This window comes from Pleurodeles waltl, chromosome 9 (genome assembly GCF_031143425.1).
Source record: "Pleurodeles waltl isolate 20211129_DDA chromosome 9, aPleWal1.hap1.20221129, whole genome shotgun sequence".
Classification (NCBI taxonomy): domain Eukaryota; kingdom Metazoa; phylum Chordata; class Amphibia; order Caudata; family Salamandridae; genus Pleurodeles; species Pleurodeles waltl.
In genome coordinates, this window is record NC_090448.1 from 1,064,945,244 (window position 1) to 1,064,967,787 (window position 22,544).

A 22,544-nucleotide genomic window follows, 5' to 3' on the forward strand; every position below is an offset into this window, starting at 1 on the left:
CATTGCACCATTTTTGGTGCCTTTTTTTAATGCCTGCTAAATGCGGGTGTTAAAAGGACACACACATTGGAATCAAGGGGCCTCCTTGCACTTTGCTCCACTAGCATCAAAATGTTGGATGCTAGTAGAGCAAAGCGCCACAATAGCATTACAAATTTTGACACTATTGTTTCTGTATCATAAATATGGTGCACACACGGTGGCATTAGGGAGGCGCAGGGGGGTGCAAGAAAAGTGGTGCTGCATTGGATGGAGCACCACATTTCCCAAATTCAACCCTTAGTTTTACAGCTATGTAATTAAATTTCTACATGGGTTCATGACGTAGCTGCATTTTCAGCATAACCAATGGTTTTCCCTCCACTCACAGGCATTTATGCCCAGGCCTCTTCTTCGACTGGGCAAATCATATTAACATCATATTTTCAAAAGAAGAAGCACTTCCTCTGTTGTTTGGGGTTAGTTAATTGTAATACATGAAATCTATATTTTACTTCTACTGTCTGACATAATTATTCACTGAAATACAGTGCCTAATTTGAGGCAGTGATTTCTGGTGCTCGGCACTGGCACTTAATTGTCAACACCTTTACTTATGACAGTCTGCGACATTTTGGTGCTGTCTGTCTAATTTAGAGATGAGCACAACAACAATTGTTTATTAATGAAAAAGACATTAAAATGAGTTATACCTTCTACACAAAGCCCTTTTTATAGCTTTGGGTGCAAGGAATAGTCTGGATTGTTACACGTGCAGATGTGTGTTTCTCAGTTGTTGTGTTAATATGACAATTGCAGCACTTGCTGGGGTAAAGGATAGTGCACGCTGCAGTGACATCCTGACAAGGGGCCCGGCACTTATTTTTTGTTTGTTCAAATTAAGCACTGCTGAAAGGCATTCAAAGAACATATTCCCTTTTTCTTTCCTTTTTATATTCCCAATGAAGCCCACCCAGTGTAATTTCTGCAAATGAAGCATTTCATGATGCTCTATTCCTTGCAGTGAACAAAAGTTGAAATACTTCCCTTGAAGAACAAAATTGGCAGAGTGATGGCCTTCATCAAGTCATTGATTGGCCCTTGTGGGAAATCAGGACTTTTTGCCATGACCCCCCACTTTCTGTCCCCATTGTGACTACTAGATACTGTTTTTTGTGCTCGGATTGTGCCCTGAGTTCTGCTAACCAGATCCAGGGCCTGTGCTCTGATAAAAGGTATATGGTAATTAGGTTTAATTACAATTGGCATGGCAACCTACCTGTAAGCCCCTAGCATTTGGTACGGCATGTAGGTTTTAGAGGGCCAGTAGATTTAATGCACTTAAGTGTACCCTGCTAAGTGGTCTGCGGTCACTTTAAAAGTCAGCCCTGCTTTGCAGGCTGCTTTTAAATTAAAGATATAAACACATTTGCGGAGCCAAGCTGTCCTAATGAGGTGTGAAGTGGCCTGCATTGAGACCAAGGACATCTGGTGAGAGGCGATCAGCAAATTCTAGAACAAAAAATCGGATGGGGTGGAGTAGCCAAGCTGGTCTTCAAAGAGAGAATGACTGTCAGGACATGAGACAGGCTCACCCCCACATCCTGCCACACCAACTGGATGGGAGCCCTATTTATTATATTAGCAGAGGGGCTGGAAGGGTAGTGTCAAGGAACTCTAGCTACACTGTAGGAAGACTTAGCCAGATCTTAAGCTCCAACAGAGAGATTCTCCATTTTGAATTTTAAAGGAATATCGCTTTTTGTGACAAGAACATACCACACTTTGGAGGAAGTTGTTATACTTCTGGGTGTCACCCTGCACTGCTTTAGTCAGGGGTGCCCTCCGCTTGTCACACAGGAACACTAGATAAATATGGGATAGCTGACCAGCAAATCCGATCCCTGCCTGAAACTATTAGGAGAAGAAGGACTGCCCTGCTCGAACCCTGAACTTCACCCCAAAGGACTGCACTCACAAGGACTGCACCTGCTGCACACATGGGCTTCACAAAAGAGGATTTTGCCTGGTTTCTAAAGGATTCAGGAGTAGACTTCCTGTAAGAGACAGGCATAAAGGAGCTACCAAGAGTCACCTGCATCAACTCCTACCAGAAGAGCTCAGCTGGACAGCATTCAGTGGACCTTTAAGGATTTGGCGAGGTGCATTGTGGCAAATATAGTCCCAATGTCCCAAGGAGCAACTCAGAGATTCTGAAACCTTGGATTGGTGTTGTGGACCCCCAAACACCCAAAAGCACCAACTGGAGAAGAAGGACTGTCCTGCTGAACCATTGTACTGCACAAGAGAGGACTGTACTCATAAGGACTGCACCTACTGCATTCACACGGCTTCACAACAAAAGGACGTTGCCTGTCTTAAAGTATAAAGAGTGGACTCCCTGGTCAGCAACTGGTAGAAATGTGCTGGAAGTGCCACCAGCAACATCAGCAACTAGGACAACTCCAGATGACATGCTTTAGCTGGATTTGACTTGGATTTACCAGGTGCATTGTGGGAGTTGTAGTCCCAGACCCCAAGAGGCAATCTAGAGCTTCTGAATCCTTGGCTGGTGTCGTGGACCATTTTCTTGAATCAATAAACACTTCTGGAAGTAGGTGTCAAAGTGTTAAACCATGAGCCACTGGAATTCTTGACAGTACTACCGTTTTCCATTTTTTCAGCTCTATTTACTTCTAAGCACAAGTTTTAATTTTAATCTTTAAAAATTCATATCTCTGGTTCCCTATTTTGGATTTTTGTTATTTAGGTGTCATTTTAATCATAACAATATTTCCTATTTTTATAAATTCATATCAGATTTTTGTTGGGTGTTCTGTCCTATTTATTAAATGTATTGTTGTTTTAAATGCTTTACACACCTGTCTCCCAAGTTAAGCCTGCCTAGTCGTTGCCCGCTACCAAGTGTTGAGCAAGGGATTAATTTATTGAGACCTTGACTGGACCTTGTATTGTGATTGTGGCCTTTTCACTAGTGTTGGGTACCTACCAACCCCCACTAATAAATCACCTTCCAACACCCTTCTTTTCTCAGTAGCTTGAAATCTTTGTGTAAGCTTATCAGTGTGAGTGTAATATGGTCATGCACCTCTTAAAGGCAGAGCATCTCTCATGTTCATGCTGATGAATTTTTCCCTTGATCAACTGTCCTTTCTAGTCAATGGTATAACCAACATTGCAATGCAAGCCACCATCTAAAAAAATGCATCTAGTATTTATCTGCCTCTCATTTACTCCATGTGGCTGTGGTTGTCTGTTGTTTCACTGACTACTATGTTGTAATCTCAGGAGTGGCAAATGCTCATCAGTCATTGATAAATTAGCAGAATCCCTCTTTCTTCTTATTGCCTACATCTGATCTAAAAGGGTGGTCTGTTTAAGAGAGTTGCATTGCTTGATAACACAGACTATTCACAGTAACATGATAAGTTAAATTACTGAAATTATGTAAACCCCATTAATTATGTATATAAACACATTTTTGCTGGTCAGCTACATTTCTAAGTCTTGCTTCAAGACTGTTGTATCTGTCTGTTTTGCGCTATTGAATATGGGCTAAGAAAGGGTTTAGCATCATTATTAGTTAGCTTACTTGTCTTTCCTTGTTCATTAATCTTGATGCAATTAATTTGCTCACCAATTATTATGGTTGCCCCACCCATGAAGCATTTACTAACCACCATGCTTTGATTGTACAACTTGTATTCTTCCACTTTCACAAAAATAGTGGTATTTATGCAGTGCTCAAACAAACAAAAGTGAAAACACAACACAAGAAAACTCCCAAAACAATTTAGCAAAAATACGGTACATTTTAATACATTAAATGCCACCAACATGACAAAAATCAAATCAGTAGAAGTGAGAGATCAATATTTAAAGGTTGAATTAAAAGTAACAACAAAAAGTGTGAACAGTGGTTCTCTGGTCATGCTACACCAAATCAAAGTAAAAAATAAAGGCTGACTGCAACAGAGCTCACGATGGATAGAATCAGGCTTGTCCCGTGGAAAGTTTACCTTTGGACCAGGACATTTTGTGGAGAGAAAGTGGTCATCGACAAGTTGTTGGAGGGAAGAGCTGCAAATGGGCTCCAATGCAGGGCTCAATGATGCTGGGTTGCTGAAGAGCAGAGTCCCAGCATGCTCATCAACAATGGCAGTAATTTTCTAATTGTATGAAGTCTGAGGTCTGTGACCAAGAACGCTTTAAGATTGATGGGTTGCTCTTCTGCATCATTCCCCCTGAAGCCTTCTACGTTATAACTTAGCAGGGTACTCCAGCAAAATTCAATGTTGACAGCTTTGTCTCAGTGGTGGTCCAGGTCTCCTGCTCATGCTTTGGAGGAAAAGCTAGCAAAAAGTTTCTAAGTTCCAGCATTTGCAATTTGGTAGAAAGAGTACACTCCAACACCAGCGGGGGGTCCAGGACTTAGTGAGGCACCTTTTGGGGTTTGGGATTCACTCCAACAGAAGAAAGCACTAGAGTCTAGGGCAGGTCCTGGTTCAACTGGCCAGCTTGGCAGTTGCAGGAAAGGGCCTCTGGAAGCTCATTGTGTCCTGGTAGCTCAAACAACAGGTCAGCCAGCTGACACTAGGAGTTACTTCAGGGATTCTGCATTCAAGGCAAACAGGTTCACTCTGCCCTCACGACTCACGATCTTCAGGCCGCAAGGCAGTCCTTGTTCTGATTCTTCACATGTCCAGGAGTGCTCAGAGGCCAGCACAGGGGTTGCCACATTTATGCCTCTGGGTGTGGGAAACTCCTAGCTACTCACTAACCAATGGAGTATAACTTCTTAAGGGTGGCCCTACACACTTTTAAGCACTTGCTCTGTGTTTTACTGGTAACTATTCCACAGTGCCCTTCTCTACTTATAATGAACATTACAGAACCCTCCTTCCCCTCACCAGAGCTCCCTGTGCCGACCCAGAGGTATGGCCAAGAAATGGGTGAATCCTTTCTTATGGTCACCCTAAACCAGTTTTTGGGCAGCTCATGCCTCCCAATGGGTTTGGAGCCAAGCTGTAGAGAAAGACAAAGGGAGGTTGCATAGGTGTAAACTACATCTTTGGTGACAGGGGAGGCATACTGTGAACCTCAGAAAGGGGTGAGGCACAAGAACCCAGGCCAGCCAGCTGAAGGAAGAAAAACACCTCTCAGTTCCCAAGGCCTTTGTCAACTGTCTGGAAACTATCTGCTTCTCCCCACAGTGAAGGCATCCACCAATAAGGTGGCAGTAGCAGTGGACACCGACAGAAGGATGCAATTGGTTTAGGTAAGCAAATGACAACTTTCTAAAAGTGTAATTTGCAAAACAGTAATATAGAATTGGACTTTACCATTAAGTTAAACTTTAATAATTTTTCTTTCTGCACCCAGCCTATAAGGGTGAAACTGGTCCTGGATTGCTTGTGATCCGGTTCAGGGAGGATCTGGCCTGGCAGTTTTGACTGGACTGTTCTCACTGAAGCAGGGTCGTTGCTGATTTGCACATGGTTTGGTCCAAACTGAGGTGGCATGGCAGGCAAAATATAGTGAATTGGGGTGCGGCCCGGAGTGATCGGCAGTGACTGAGATTCATTCAAGTATTCCATCCATCCATTTGTTTCTTTATGCCCTAAGTGTGACAGGTATGCTCAGACATGGGTCTCCTCCTCACTGTACTACTGGACTCAAGCTATTCCTGGCTGATGAGCCCATGACAAATGTGAAGCTGGTCCTGGGTTGCTTGTGTCCTGCGTCAGGAAGGATATGGCCCGGCAAATGACCGATTGGGATGCGGCCAGAACGATCACCAGTGGCTGAGATAAATTCAAGAATTCCATCCAGAACTTTCTTTTTTCATGCCCAAAATTAAGCACTATAAGTTGTTGTAATGTAACCCTATGTTTACCTATGGGAGAGCTGGCCTTGCTGCAGTGAAAAGTGATGTTGAAGGTTTTTCACTACCAGGACATGTATAGACTTAATTTTTCTTTTTTAACACCATGCCGCCTGCCCTCAGGGCATTTAGGGCCTACTTTATGGCATTTAGGGCCGACTTTAGAGGTGACTTATAAGTAGTAAAAGCAAGGTTTAGGCTTTGCAAAAGTTGATGAAATAGCAATTTAAAAAAATCACATGCAGGCTGCAAGGGCAGACCTGGAGACATGTTATACAATGCAACTTTAGTTGCTGGTGCCATGAGTGCTGCTGCCCACTTCTAGCATTCAGCGACTTACAAGTAAATTGAATGTGCCAATTAGGTGTACTAAAATTGTACATGCTTGAAGGAGAACACAAGCACTTTACCACTGGTTAGCAGGAGTAAAGAGTGCCGAATCCTATGGCTAACAAAAGCTGGTTCATTTAAAGAAGTCAAAATATCTGGGGAAACCCTGCATAAAGGGTGAATTTCTATCTTACAATGATACTGCTTGTTTTCCTATCTATTGTTTCGATGATCTTTGAAACCTTTCACATGTCTGTCTACACTGGATAAGGCTTAATTTGCAAAATTTTATTAACTGTGTAGGAGTAAATTGTATTGATTTACCTAATACTTTGGCACAAGAAAAAACACCAAGAATATAGGGCCAGATGTCTTAAAATGTGGCCATCATAGGGATGGTGGCCTGATAGAGTTCAACAGGCCACTATGTCTGTGATCGTTTTTAATTCAGGGCAGACTTTACATTTTTTTAATGCATCACAGTTTCCTTAAAGGAAATGGAGCTGTGCTTAAAAGAAGGTTTAAAAAAAAGTTTATTTGTGAATCAGCAGTGGCCCACTGAGCCAATGCCGAATATTCTTTTTTTACATTCACAAAGTGAAAGGGGTCTCAAATTTACTCCTACCTTTTTAAGAATAGATATCCACCCCAGCTTGGGATTCTGTAACTTTTCAATGTTTTGAGACCAGACTACATTCATAAAACAATGATGTAAAGGGGACTGAGTCAGAATTGCCTATTCCCCCAAATAGTTGAATTTTTTCTGATGAGTAGCTAACCAGAATGGATTTTTTCATCTCAAGATAGATAATTCACGAAGCCCAACTTTTCACAATCCCACCTCCTGTATTACTTTACCCATATGAGGAACCAGTTCCTCCGTCAAATATCTTCTGCTGGTCAAAGAAAATGATTATGCTAATTTGCAAATCTTTTATGAGATATCTGTTCTTTGAAAGCTCCTATATGTTTGCCTACACTGGTTTAACCCTCATGTTTTGAAGTTAATTAACTTCAGAAGAGTAGATTTTATTCTGTTTCCAATACTCTGGGTACAAGAGGAAACACAAGGGATAGAGGGTCATATGCGCTTAAAATGTGGTCACAAAAAGTGGTCATATTTGCATACCAACTTTTTTAGTCCTCTAAATTATTTAGCAAATCCATCTATGTATGAATAGGTTGATACACAAAAGAAGGAATCAGAGTGATTGATATTAAATATATATATATTTTTGAGGTAGGTCCCAATTTGTGACTCACTCTGAGTGATGGCCATAGCAGAGATGGTGGTCTCCTAGGGTCATAAAGCTACCACGTCTGTGATTCCTTTTAAAATTAGGGCATCATGGTGTCCTTAACCTCTTCACTGCTAAGCCTCCTCCCTCCATGCTTAGCCTTTTTTTGCCTATTTGGGATAGTTTGTTCTTAGGCCCCCATAATTTTTTGTCCACATAAGCTATGTATGCCAAATTTGCATCCTTTTTTCCAACATCCTGGCAATTCCAATGGTACCCAGGGTTTGTGGATTCCCATGGTGGTGACTGAGAAATTAGGCAAAATACAGCTAGAATTTGAGTTTTTGGGGAACAATGGGGGAAAAGTACTGCAGAAGAAAGAATCTGTTATTTTCCATGCAAATGCCATCAATGTAGGGTTTGTGGTGCTAAAATCACCATCTTCTTAGCTTTCAGGAACATGCAGACTAGAATCAGAAAACCAGAAGTTTCAACTCACATACCCCATGTTTCCTGTTTTTTGTGCTTTCAGCCTCCTTCCAGTTAGTGACAGAAATGGGTGTGAAACCAAAGGTGGATCCCGGAAAGCTATACATATCTGAAAAGTAGATAAAATTCTTAATTTAGCAAGAGGTCATTTGTATAGATCCTTCAAGGTTTTTCTATAGAAAGTAACAGTTAAAACAAAAGAATATTGAAATTGAGTTTAAAAAAACTGATATTTCTGTTTACGTTTTCATCTGTAACTTTTTCCATCTATGGCAGATTTTCAAAAGCAATATACCCTTATGTCCAGTGGTCAATTCTGGTTGTGGGGATTTTTATAGGGATTGTAGGTTCACCAAAAACCCAAATTATCCAGAGCCAAAAAAAGGCTGCACCTTGCAATGTGTTTACATTGCGTACTGGGTATACAGTAATTAATTTAGTAAAATTCAAAAAGTGAAAAATAGCTATCAAGGAAACCTGTGGATTTCCGAAATGGACACTAGATATGGAATTTATAAGCATGTGTTATTTGCACATGTCTGATTTTTTGCGGTACACATACTAGCATGTGAATTGCAGGGCATTTTTCAAAATAGCCTCTTTCTCACACACTATCTTATATTTGGCAGGTGCAAATGCAGAGAAAGACAATTAGTAATAACACTTGTTCTGCTATTCTCTATTTCCTCCAAGTCTCATGATAAAAATGGTACTTCACTCGTGCGGATATATCTAGTGCCCCCAACAGGAAATGACCCAAAAAAATCCAATGTGGACACATCACATTTTTCAACTGAAAAGTGACATGTTTTTTGCAACGTTTTCAGCACCTAGGGAAACCTACCAAACATGTGCATTGTTAAAACCTGGATGCATAGAGGAATACAGGATTGGGTGACTTGTGGGGTTCTCACCAGGTTCTGTCACCTAAAATCATTTGCAAACTTCAACATTTGTCTTAAAACACATTTTCCTCACATTTTGGTGATGCAAAGTTCTGGAATCTGAGGGGAGCCACAAGCTTCCTTACACCAAGCATTCCCCTAAGTCTCCGGATAAAATATGGAAACTCACTTGTGTGGGTATGCCTGGTGCCCTTGATAGGAAACGCCCCAAAACGCAACGTGGAGAAATCACATTTTTCCATTGAAAACTGAAACTTTTTTTCAAAGTGCCAGGCTGTGGATTTTGAGCTCTATCTCAGCCGGCACCTAGGGAAACCTAGCAAATCTGTGCATTTTTCAAAACTAGACACGGAGGGAAATCCAGGATCGGGTGACTTGTGGAGCTCTCCCCATGTTCTATCACCCAGAAACCTTAAGTTGTCTAAAAAAACACATTCTTCTCACATTTCGGTGATGCAAAGATCTGGAATCTGAGGAGAGCCACAAACTTCCTTCCGCCCAGCATTTCCCCATGTCTCCCAATAAAATCGATCCCTCACTTGTTTGTGTTGGCCTAGTGCTCATAACAGGAAACACCTCAAATTCAATGTAGATACATCAAAATTTTGCACTGAAAACTGACACCTTTTTTTGCAAAGTGCCTAGCTGTGAATTTTGGGCTCTAGCACAGCCGGCACTTGAGGAAACCTAGCAAACCTGTACATTTTTTTTAAACTAGATACCTGGGGGGAATCCATGAAGGGGTGACATGTGGGGCTCTCATCAGGTTCTGTCATCTAGAATTGTTTGCAGACCTCAGAATTTGAATAAAAAACAAATTTTCTTCACATTTCGGTGATGCAAAGTTCTAAATTCCAGGGGAGCCACAAACTACTTCCTTCCACCCTGCATTCCTCCAAGTCTCCTGATAAAAATGGTGTCTCACTTGTGTGGGTAGTCTTAGTGCCCGCAAAAGGAAACGCACCAAAACGGAAAGTGGACACACCACATTTGTCCATTAAAAGCTGATGAGTTTTTTTGCAAAGTGTCTAGCTGTAGATTGTAGGCTCTGGCTCAGCCGGCACCTAGGAAAACCTAGCAAACCTGTACATTTTTTAAAGCTAGACACCTAGGGGGATCCAGGATTGAGTGACGTGTGGGGCTCTCACCAGGGGCTGTCATCCAGAATCCTTTGCAAACCTTAAAGTTTGTCTAAAAAACACAATTGTCTCACATTTTGGTAATGCAAATTTCTGGAATCTGAGAGGAGCCACAAACTTCCTTCCACTCAGCATTCCCCCAAGTCTCTTGATGAAAATGGTGAGGACAATGTGATCTATTAGCCACATTTGAGATTCGTTGGGGGATCCACACAAACCACACCTCCCTGGACTGCCCTTGGTGTCTAGTGTTGAGAAATGTCTGGGTTTGGTAGGTTTCCCTACATGGCCACAAGCCAGGGAACAAAAACGCAGGTACTTCCCTTGCAAAAACAGGTTGTTTTGTTATAGATGGGGGCAACCTGCGTTTTTGGTCCTGGGATCTGAGGCAATCTAGGGAAACCTACAAAACCCAGACATTTCTGCAAAGTAGACACCTGGGGGAGTCCAAAGACATGTGGCTTGCTTCGATCCCCAATGTTTTCTTACCCAGAATCCCCTGCAAACCTCAAAATTAGCTAAAAACTCACACTTTCCTCACATTTCTGTGTGGAAACGTTGCAGCAAATATTAGACCATTTGTACCTGCTTTCGATAAACCAAAGATCACCTCATGCAATTTATGTACAGTGATGACAACATGCCTTTCTTGTGAGGACAGTAATGATCCAATGTCTTCTACTGTTGATGCCTGGGGCTGGGTAGGTTGAGCTATCTGTCATTCCTTACCCTCACCTTCCCATTGGGTCAGTCCATTACCCTTTATCCACAAATAGGAATGATTTTTCATTCAGGAAGTCGACCCCCCCCCCCAAGAGTCTTGGTGAAATCGGAGTGATGTAGCACTCAGTACCTTCCCTTGTTGAGCATTTTGCAGGTTTTTCCCATAAAGGGTCTTTCCAGAAGATAAATTATGTGCAGGCTGTTTCTCTGGAAAAAAACCTCATGTCCAACCCTTTTTTTTGTGTTACTTCTCGAACCATTAATGTTCCATGAGTCAATGCCTAGTGTTAAAGGTGGAAGAAAAGTCCTGTGTGTCCCCAACACGTGTTTATGTGTAATCAGTAGCAAATCGACAGCCATTGTATGTCCCTTGGTCCATTATGAATCTACTGTCCAGTGCCTACTGTGTATCTGAGCATAAAACCACAAAATCTCACCATGTAACAGCCCATTAACCCCCCTCCTAGCCAGTCGCATTTCCAGCTCTGAATATCCCACCACCCCAACTTGCAGGAAGCCTGTTGCCCTTACCAGTCTCTGTCTACTTAAATGGATGTGATGTCTGCAATTAAACAACACATATGTAAAATGTTCATATCATGCCCCTTTTTTTGTTGAAATTGTTACAGACAGTTCATTTTTTGACAAGTGGCGTGGCCACTTTGGAGCTATAGATACTGTCTGCTCAGAGCGGTGTTGTCACTTATTCCTCCAGCTTTGTTGCAACAGCTGCTCCATGCTCTCCCTTTCTCATTTACTGTTGGAGAACCCTAAGGTGGTGTTAGAAATTGGCTCTCTAGTTGGCAAAAGGATGCAGTCTGTCCAAGTAGGGACCACAAGCCTAGTTAGGGTAAGTCAAAACACAACCTAAACTATCCTGTGCTCACCCTCCAGTAGCTTAGCATAGAGCAGGCAGGCTTAACTCAGAGGGCATTGTGTAAAGTATTTGTGCAATAACTAATACAGCAACACAGTGAAAACACCACAAAAAGTACTCCACACCAGTTTTGGAAAATAGACAATATTTATCTGGATAAAATAAAAACAAAATGTCAAGAATCCAATGTACACAAGTAAAGTTATGAATTTTGCAGGAATAATTCTTATTGTAGCACTTATGAACAGAATATCTCCAACTGGGGCTATTACAACATTGTGACGAAGTTGTTCCTGACAGTCCGAAGCCACTCGTGGGGGAGTGTGTGCCAGTCACTGAATTGCACAGATGTCAAGCACAGTAGCTTTGTAAAATGAGGAAACAGTGACGTAGCATGGAGTCAAGGAGATGAGGCGTTGCTAAGGCTGGTGCTACGTTGGTTCCTGGGTGTGGACGGGGAGGTGGGGCATCGGTTCCTTACTGCTACACAGCTGAGGCATCAGTTCTGTTCGGTTGCAAGGGAGGTGATGTGGAATCAGTGGTGAGGCTTCGGTTTCTTGTGACCTGGCGGGGTCGATGATTCCAGCAGGTCAAGATGCATTGAGTCCACTTCACAGTGTTGCAATCACACCACAGGACTTCATCAGCGTCAGGGTGATGTCAGGCTTCTGTTGCAGGCAGCTGTCATTGCGTTCAGCGATGACCATGGAGCCAGAGCAGGCAGCGGCATGGTGTTGGACAGTGGCACAAGTCCTGGAGTTGCTGTAGTCAGTGGACTAGCTAAGAGCTCATAAATGCAGTCTTTGTTTGCCCTGAAACTTCGGCATAGGAAGCAAACACAATCGAAGCCCTTGGAGAGCACTTGTGAAGGAAGGTAGAGACCTTTCAGCAGATTCAGGGAGCAGCAGGCAGCAGAGCACCAAGCATGATAGCAGTCCTTCTAGAAACGCATTCCAGATAAAATCTTTGGGCAGCTCAGCAGTACTTCTGACAGAGTCCAGTTGTAGATCCAGAAGTGTCTGATTTGGTGGGTCGTCAGACCTAATACATATACCTAAAAATGCAGATGAATGCAGATGCAACTTAGTTTCCTGTGTTTATGGCTTCTGGGTAGAATGCACAAGGGGAGCTGTGAAATAGCACAGACCAGATGTGTATTGGAGACAGGTTGTAAGGCACAGATGGTAGTAAGTGCAGAGAAATGCCTACTTTCTAAAAGTGGCATTTCTGAAATAGTAATGTAAACCCAACTTCACTAGTAAGTAGGATTTCTTACTACCATTCCAACCACACCAAATATGACAAGTCTATTCCTCTCAAATCAGAATTTACAACTTAAAAGCATATACGGGGTGTCTCTAATGCTGGTCTATGAGAGGAACAGGCTTCACAGGAGTAAAAAAGATTTTGGGAGTTTTTCACTACCAGGACATGTAAATCTTATAAGTACATGTCCTGCCTCTCATGTACATAGCTTTATGCCCTATGGGTCACCTAGGGCCTACCTCAGGGGTGACATATATGGAAGAAAAGGGGACTTTTAGGCTTGGCAAGTAGTTTTAAATGCCAAGTTAAAGTGGCAGTGAAACTGCAAACACAGGCATAGCAATGGCAGACCTGAGACATGGATAATGGGCTACCTATGTGGGCAGCACAATTAGTGCTTCAGGCCCACTGGTAGCATTTAATTTACATGCCCGGGCACATCTAGTGCACTTTGCTAGGGACTTACAAGTAAATTAAATATGCCACTCAGATATGAGCCAATGGTACCATGGTTAGGGGAGAGGGCACAAGCACTTTAGCAGTGGTCAGAAGTGGTAAAGTGTGCAGAGTCCGGAAACCAGCAAAAATGAGATTACAAAATGGAGGGAGACAGTCAAAAAGTTGGGGGAAGACCACCCTAAGGCCGTCAGGTCTAACAGGTGGGGGTTGTCATTGTCAAAGAATAGACTGCACCCCTACCCAGTCTCAGCTGCATTCAGGGGTGTTCAAAATTGCATTTCATTCTTATATATCACTTTGAGATGGGTTGGAAACAAAATCATATATTGAAAGTGCATTGCAAGCAGTTTTTGGTTTACCATCCAGGAATAAACACCACTTTTGCTGCAATTTAAGAGTGTAGTCAGGAAAGATCATAACCTTAATGGAACTGTTTATTAATTTGCCTTGTTTGCGGCAGGTCACAGGATTGTTTCTCTATCTGAAAAGGTAAAGATAAAGGCTATCATCAGCCATGGTAGGCCTGAGGCGGCAGATTGGGGGCTCTCTCCACTATGAATGCACTGATACTCTAGCTATTGAGACTCATGACTTAAACCCGCTCTTAATCTTACCCTACAAAGATTGCCTCGATTCCTGGATGACCTGTGGAATCAAAGCTGTGAAGGCTGACGTTCCACCGTCCATCAGCATTAGTGTTGAGGGTAACTAGTGAGTGGTCAGGGTCGAGAATGGCTGCATGAACCTATTAATTTCATTCTGTTTGGGCTGAGACGCATGTTTGCCTTCCCATGTGTGCAAATGATTGAAAAGTGTGTAGTCACAAAGTCCATCGATAAGGTAATATGCGCCTCAGGCAAACATGATAATCGTCATAATCTCTCCTCTCCCTCAACCATATACAGGACCACCAAAACCTCCTCTGCCAATTCTCATGACAGCCTACTGTCCATGGGATGTCTACGTATCTGCCTCTGCCAATTGTGATGTGGCCCCAAGGATTCCACACCACCAAGTTGGGTCTGACAGGACAGTAAAAATGAAGAGTTGCTAGTACTTGTCTGTGCAGGGCCCTTTTCTGCACCCACAGAAGTCAAGTGTGGCAGAAATGTTTCCTGCAAGGCTCCAGGAATGCTAACAAGAGTGAGATTAGGCGTCCCTTACCACCATTTTCTAACACAGGTGGTCACAGGCGGTCACGGGTTCCTGTGGTCAGAGAGCGGCTTCTCGAGAAGATTTGCTGCTGCATGAGTAGATTTACTACTTCACTTTCAACAATCAACTTGAAGGGCTGCATGTCTAGCAGTTATTTCATTATGGAGACCTTGTAAGATGCCCCTTAATGTGATGCGTCAGTTAATCAATAAAGAATTGAAGAACAAAAAAAAAGGTAGATACCCTTGACTTATGTAGAACTTGCTTATTGAATGTACACCCCAGTTGACCTCTATTCAAGCACAGAGTACAGAATATTTGACCATAGCTGACCCAAAGTATCATGGCCTCTTTAAAGAGCAATACATTTAATATTACTTAGTAATGTGTTAGGAAAAGTGTGTAAACATGCTTTTTCAATACCTTCTTAGTGATGTGTTTCTCTAGAAGTGCATATAATGTATTCTACATTATGTAACAGCTTGATACTTACTGGTTTCTAAATGTCAACATCTATTTCTACCAACTACACTGTTGTGAGCTCTGTAAATGTTAACAGTCATATTGGGGAATGCACAGACTTTAAACGCAGCTGGCAAATTTTTTCAAAATTCAGAACATTTTCCCCCTAGCAAAGTCTGGCAACATTTCTCAGATTTGCCAGAATTTGGGTGAAATCCTGCTTCTTCGTTACTGACTCCTTGTAACCAGATATTTGCTTTAACAAAGCCAGACTTCATGTTGTAGGGAACTGGCGGTCCAGCAGGAGGATTTTACTTTCCCCATCACTCAGGGCAGAATGAAGCCCGGACTACTGGTGGAAAGTACTGCAACAGCTCTGCTCCATCCAAAACCAATCTCTAGAAGTCCTGCCCAGAATGTCTGCTGGTAGAGAATGGACAATGAAAGCTTCCAAGTGACTGTGGGTGCCTCACTGCCAAGATTAGTAGTGCAAACAGGGTCAGACTGGCCTGTAGGGAAATCAGGCAATGCCCAAATGGTGGTGTGACAGTTCAGTGCCTGCGCCATTTTTTGGGCAGTTAGCCTGTTTTACGGCCTGCTGAGTCAGTTTTTACTGCTGACTTTCCTGATATCAAAACAAACCTTCTCTGCACCAAGCTCTTGAAACACAAACATGTTCGCCCTGTTATACAGGGTTCCAAACTATCTTTTTATTCTTTAATGTTCACCAGCTGCGCATTTCATGAAGCTGGTGAAAAATATTCATTAGAAAATCATACAGCACAGCATGCCGCCTTGCTGTGGTGCGTGATAGGGAAAGGGCAGGAATGCGCTGCATGTAACATTATACGGTGCCTGCATTGTAGACAGGATTGTTTTTGTGCAAGAAAGGATACCTTCCTGTACAAAAACATTCCTCTAGAGCATTTTTGAGAAAAAGAACGAGGAGACTCTTCACCTGGGGAGGCATAGCATTTTGACGCACTCCGGTAATGGTAAATTGGGGAAAGCGCCAAAATCCATGGGTGGATGTGTGGGAACACCCATGCTCCACTCATGGAATTACTATCTGGGGCAGAGTAATGCAATGCAGCGATTTACGCTGCGTTCTAGTTTTATGAAGCCATGCAAGGTGGCCTTGTGTGGCTTGATACATCTTACTTAGTAGTTGTGTTGCACTTGCACTCCATTGCGTGACACAAGGGCGATGCAACTGTGTCATAAATATGCCCCCCAATGTTTTGTAGCTTTTGACTTCACACCTTTAAGCACCTATAGTTCATACACGTTTCCTTGTCCAAGGAATGGCAAATCACATGTCCTTAGAACCTATACATAGCATTTCAATTTAAACACATAAAATTACACAAAAACGAGCCTCAGCGATTGGATTGTGCTACATTTGATGAAGACTCCAGTTCTGTTATTCTATGACCAGAAGGCGTTTTGTTCGTTTTGTTCGCATTTTCTCCTAACAGAGTACTATTTTATGCAGAGTCAGGGGGCTCTCATTGAACTTGCCTTGCTCAGCCTCACCTGTTGTATCTCTCTACTCTATTTCATTTAAGCCACCAAGCTTTGCCCTTCAGATACTGTCTCTTCTTTAATGCCCAGATTTAATGCTTGAAAGCCAGGGAGATCAGCTGCGTTCTTATCACTGTTCTCAGCATGCCCCCATATGCAGTGGTTTAGCATCTGGCTGAAAATTTAATTCTAAGCAGGCTGTAATTCCTGTTTCTGTATTCTCCATTATTGCCTGGTATTTAAGCAGAGTGTTTTGTCTCCAGATGTAAGGATTTTGTTTGTGCTTTGAACATTGATTTTTCTAAACAATTGGTGAACGATCGGGCTGGAAAGTATTACAGAGTTGTTGTTTTGAAAACCTTACTCTAGGTTCAAAACATTAGAATTGAATTCGCCTGTCCGTGGATGGTTGGGGGCACACGCATTGCTTTTCATCTTCCTAGAGTGCTCCCAGGCCAAGCAGACCTCTGACTATAAATAGCCCGAGGCTAAATTGCAAACATGAGGATTCATCATAAAGAAATATGTTCAATTATTGTTAATGGAAAATCTTAATGATGCACATTGGGTAGCGTTTGCTAATCTGGACAACAATTCGAATAAGTGTGTTGTAATATTAAGTATACATTCATATTTGAAAAGGATCAGCCACATACATCAATAATATTGTTGCTCCGGTTAACTGGATGTATTCTCTTCTTCTCAACATTAAGGTGAACACCATTTTTAAAGTAAATAATACTAGGAGTATATTTATCAGTTTAAACCGTAAACCCAAATTACAAGTAATCAATTTTTGAGATGTGGCGACTCTGAATGAGTGAATTTATTAGGGACGAAATAGGGGCATTGTAATTCCGCTCTTTGTGTCTCTCGGATTTCAGTCTCTGCAAGGTCCTTACACCCTGATAAATTGGCCAGATGAGCGGTGAGTTTTGTTTTACCACACTCGTTAAGTACCATTACACCGAATAAAGTGTGCACCGATGCATTAAAATCCAAGTAACATGCAAAATGGGTGTTTAAACCACAAAATTCTTCACGCTTTGCCTGATAAAGTTGAGAAGGTTTGACTTACTGAAATCTTTCATAGGATAACAGGAGGGAAAAGTAATTATCACTGAGCTGAGAATTCCCATCCGTGTGCAACAATCATTGGAATTTAGCCCTTAATTTGTTATCAAGGCCTTAGTGTCTTTCTCCTATGAGTGCAATAATTCTTATTACATTATAATCGAATTATATTGTATTCTGTTATTTGCAGATATATGTTATTGTGAAAGTGTTGTTGGATTGAAAACTATCACTGTGGATAGGCTCAAAAGAATAGAAATAAACTACTTCATCATTTTACATATTTCTATTGAGCCAGGCAGATTGAAATAAAAATCATTAGTCTGACTCACGTAGATTTTTCTGTGATTTACTTATGGTCCACTCCTGAATTCCAAGAGTACGGAAGAAGTAAACAAAGAGTACTCCTGGGTTACTCCTGTAATTCACAAGTAGGCCGGCAGTATTACAAGAGTAGTTCTCAGTTCCTCATACTCAACAGTTTGTGAATAGGGCCTTTAATTGATATTGTTATTATATATGATACAGTTAGGAGTGACAAACTCTACAATAAGCTGGCATCTTTTCTCTTCGGTCCAAGCCAAAACGGCTAGCAGCTGCCAACCACATTTAACAGTGAACAATCTTTAAAGCTACATCCTACAAGCTCTCAAGACACTAATCCTAGTAAGACGATTGACTGAGTTAAACACTTGGGATAGATTTAAGTAAAGTGGTGCTGCACCAGTGCAGTGCCACTTTTCGTGCTCTCCTTAACCCCTACCGCCACCATGTGAGCGCCGTATTTAAAATACGGCACACAATGGCGCAGGGTAGGGGGCAATAGCAGCAACATTTTTGACGCTATTAATGTACTGTTCAGAGGTAGTGCCAAAAGTTTGGTGCTAACCCTGAAAAGTACATAGAGTCCCATTGTAACCAACGGTGTAACCTCTTTGAACACCTGCTCTGAGCTGGCGTTGATAATGCCTCAAAAAATGGTGCAAAGAAATCTTTTAGGAGCCACATTAGTGTAAAAAATAATTACGCTAATGTGGCGTAAGGGGGCACTAGGTCCTCCTAAATCTGGGCCTTGGTGCTAGAATGACAAATAAAGAAGAACATTTTCACTTGTGCAGGTACTTCAAGAAAGTGTGAAGTTTTAATACTTTTTGCAATTCACAAGCATTCCCAATACTGTGTCTGGGTAGCTGTGCAAGTCACAGCTTTCCAGATGTACAAATAGGAATGTTGTTAGATGTTGGTATTCCGATAATGAGCTTCACAGCCAAGTAATCATTTGTTTCAGTCGGTTAATTAGGTAGTCAGCCAAATCGGGGTACAAGATTTGCTATAACTCCACAAATCCCTTTGACCTCCTGTTACAAAATCACCTCATTCAGGCCACTCTTGACTGATATTTCTGCAATATTTTAGCCACTCAATAAGTATCAGGCACACCCAACACTTGTTTAATCATCACAAGACTTAAAACCATGGTCAATAGTCCTTGTTGCCACTCAGCAAGATATCTAGGTCCAGATTTATACTTTTTAATGCAAAACTGTGCTAATGCAGTTTTGCGTCAAAAAGTTTAGCGCTGACTAGCACCCTTTCTTAACGCCACCCGTGCGTCATATTTACACTATGATGCTGAGTGGTGCTAAGAAGAGATTGGAGTCATTTTTCCTGATGCTAACCATTGCACCTTGTCGTAAGGCAAAATGACGTTAATTCAGGAAAAATGACTCTAATCTGGTTTACGACATGTAAACACGTTGCAAAACGGAAATGCGCCATTTTTGCCCGCAATAGCGTCAAAAAGCGACACAAACGGAGCAAAATGTGCAAAGGAGAGGCAAGATTGATCCACAAAGCCAGACGAGACCCCAGGAAGACCCCAGACAACCAGAAACCATCCTGGAGGACACAGACAAGACCCAGGGGAGAGAAAAGAAGAGGAAGTATCGCTTCAGCGCAGAGGAGCATGAAATACTGGTGAGAGAGGTGACGGAGCACCAGCATCACCTCTTCATCACCTCTAAATTGCCAATTGGAAGGAGAGAGGCAATTTGGCAGCAGATTGTGGACAAAATTAACAGTGTGGCAGAGGTCAGGAGAACTGTCACTGAGTGCAAGAAACGGTGGCATGACTGCAAGCGGAGGACAAAGGAGAAAATGGCAAGGAACAGGAACGCAGCACTCCAGACCGGAGTCCAGCACCACAAGAGGACCTGGGCGAGATGGAGGAGATGGTTGTAGCCATCATCCCAGAGGCAATTGTCACTGCTATCACAGGACAGGACAGCGCAGACTACCAGGAAACAACACATGTTTAGGGTAAATTGCGTGGGGGACCGCCATGCCAAGGCTGCTGAAAATGCTGAAGCAGACCAGAAGGGTAGGGTAGAACGTGACACTGGTCTGGTGTCACAAGACAGCTGGTATTGTCAGAATGTAAACTAGAGGACAATGCCCAGTCTCAGACCACTGGCTCAAATGGAATTCCCCATTGACAACATTTGCCACAACCATCTGTGCTTTGTGCGCTGGTCAATTAGGAAATGGCAGTTAGGTGCCCATGGAACAAACACACTCGAAATGAGGGTTCAGTATGACTACGTGATTAATCCCCATCAATCCCTATCCAAGTGCAACTCCTGTCAACTGGTCATGTCCATAAACTCAATGACCATGAGGCACTTTCACATACATAATGGTGTACACAGCAGTAATCTCATACCCATGCTGGCTATCCCTGGGTTTACCCCTCTGTCTGTGTCACAATAGCTGCAATGCCACCATGCAACATCTCAGGTATCATAGTGCAAAGACAACTGCATTGAGGCGGAGGACATATGTGTGTAGGAAGGCGAACACACCAGCACAGTCACAAGAGGAAACAGAACTCTGTCAGGTCCATCAGTGCAATGCAATGTAGCACACATACGCCAAACATCAACATGAGAAACTACTAATGGTAACACGTGCATTGTCTCATGGAAATGCCATGCATGGTGGGGTGCAATGTCTCAGCACCGCATAGGTGTATGTAAAAAATGAAAGACTGGTACAGGGCCATATTGTCATGTGTGGTGCTATGGCATCAGCACACCAACATCCATTGCAAGGCCTCACCATGAAATGGAAGCAGAGAGAGGTTTGATGAGGGCAAGAAGGTGGCAATCCACAATTTGGACAGAGCCCACTCCTAGAAGATGTGACACAGACAATTGCCCAAACCTCCCTTAACTACATGTGACATGCAGGTGGGGCATATGGCTGAGAGACTGCAAACATTAATGGCAGGAACAATGCATGGGAACCAAGATGACAATGTACCACCAATAGGAAGTCAGTGACGTTACGTTACAACTGGCACAACACAGACACTCTAATTGTACAATATCTCATTGCAGAGGACAAGGGTTCTCCTGTGGATCTGCCTGTCCTGGACTACCCTGATGACCTGGATGACCAACTGACAACCATCAGCCAGGAAACCCTCCAAGATGTCCTGGAAACCCTCCAGACACCACCTCCAGTCAGAAGGAGGAGCATTCATGTAACAGCCATCCCAGAGGACCCATCCACCACCCCAATAGTACAACCTGCCAGCTCAACCACAGCTGAGGACTCTGATGACACAGGGACCACATTTGAGAGGACAGTAGTGGAGGTACAGTGGGAGCTGACCAAGGAGGTGAGGGTGGGGATGCAAACTATGGCAGCCAGCCTGGAGAGGATGCACATGTGCTGAGCAGACAGCAGCCAAACAAGGCACATAATCCCCAATGCATGGAATCCAACAATGTGTGAGGGATCTATCCACTGCTGTGAGGGAGTTGCCACAACACCTGCCCTCCCAATCTTGCTGCTGCATGCATGACAACAAGCAGGACTCCATGCACCAGGAGCTGACCTCCCTCAGGCAGACATGGCTGCCTACCACAGGGATGTTGCTGCCATACTCAATAATCAGCAGCTCCTCCTTGTTGCAGTGATGCCATATGTAGTTGCACAGATGGCAGCTGCCAGGAATTGGTGTCCACTTCTCCAACCACTGAAGTGTGTGTGGCCCCCTCAAATCCACCACCACCACCATCAAGGGCAGAGGAAACAACACACACATCAGAGGATGAAGATGTGGAACAGATCATCTTCACCTGCAGGAGTACCCAGTAGCACCAGCCCATGCCACATGGGCACAGATTTCCCATTGTCCTGTGCTTGACAACATGCCAGTGTTGCTACAGTTGGTGACATGCACTCTTCACCGACACACTGTAAACCTTTCCACTATGGACTGCAATTGTCTCTCACTACTCCATTGGCAATTCATGTTCCCCTGCACTGAACGACACTTCACCTCAGCATGTCCAATGACGTCTCTCAACCTTGCATTTGTGTTGTCTCACAATTGAATATTTGGGTCACAGACCTGGACTATGTAAATATTGCACTACAGCACTTTAAAATAAACAGCACCTACACAAGCACTTTTTCTCTGTGTAATGTGACACATCTACTTTGCTGGAGATTTGTGATGTGTGTAACATGTCTATGGTCACAGAGTGTCAATACAAGAGTGCAGAAATAATGTGGGCAGATATCTACGCATAAGGTACTACATGAAAAACATCAATGCTGGTCACATCCCCTACAAGCAAGTCACCTTGTATGTAACATTTGTTTCAAAACATAAATGCCTCACCCACTACATACAGCAGTAATGGCTGCGTGAGAGTGCTCGGCCAATAATGTCAGCTGAGAGCACAAGTAAAACACATTGGTGTGTAATGTTTATACTTGACCTCATCTGAAATTGGCACTACTCAGTTTAGCAGTGTTGACATGAACTTCAGGTTGCAGGCCCAACATCACAACACAGGATCCAGACAATTACAGCTTAAAAAGCACACCTACCTGTCCAATACATGGGAACCATAGTCATGTTGAGTGGTGGGTACAATGGATGGGAGATGCATTGAGATTTAGATTTGTTGTAGCTGCCAATGTGAAAGCTCAGTTGGAATGAGA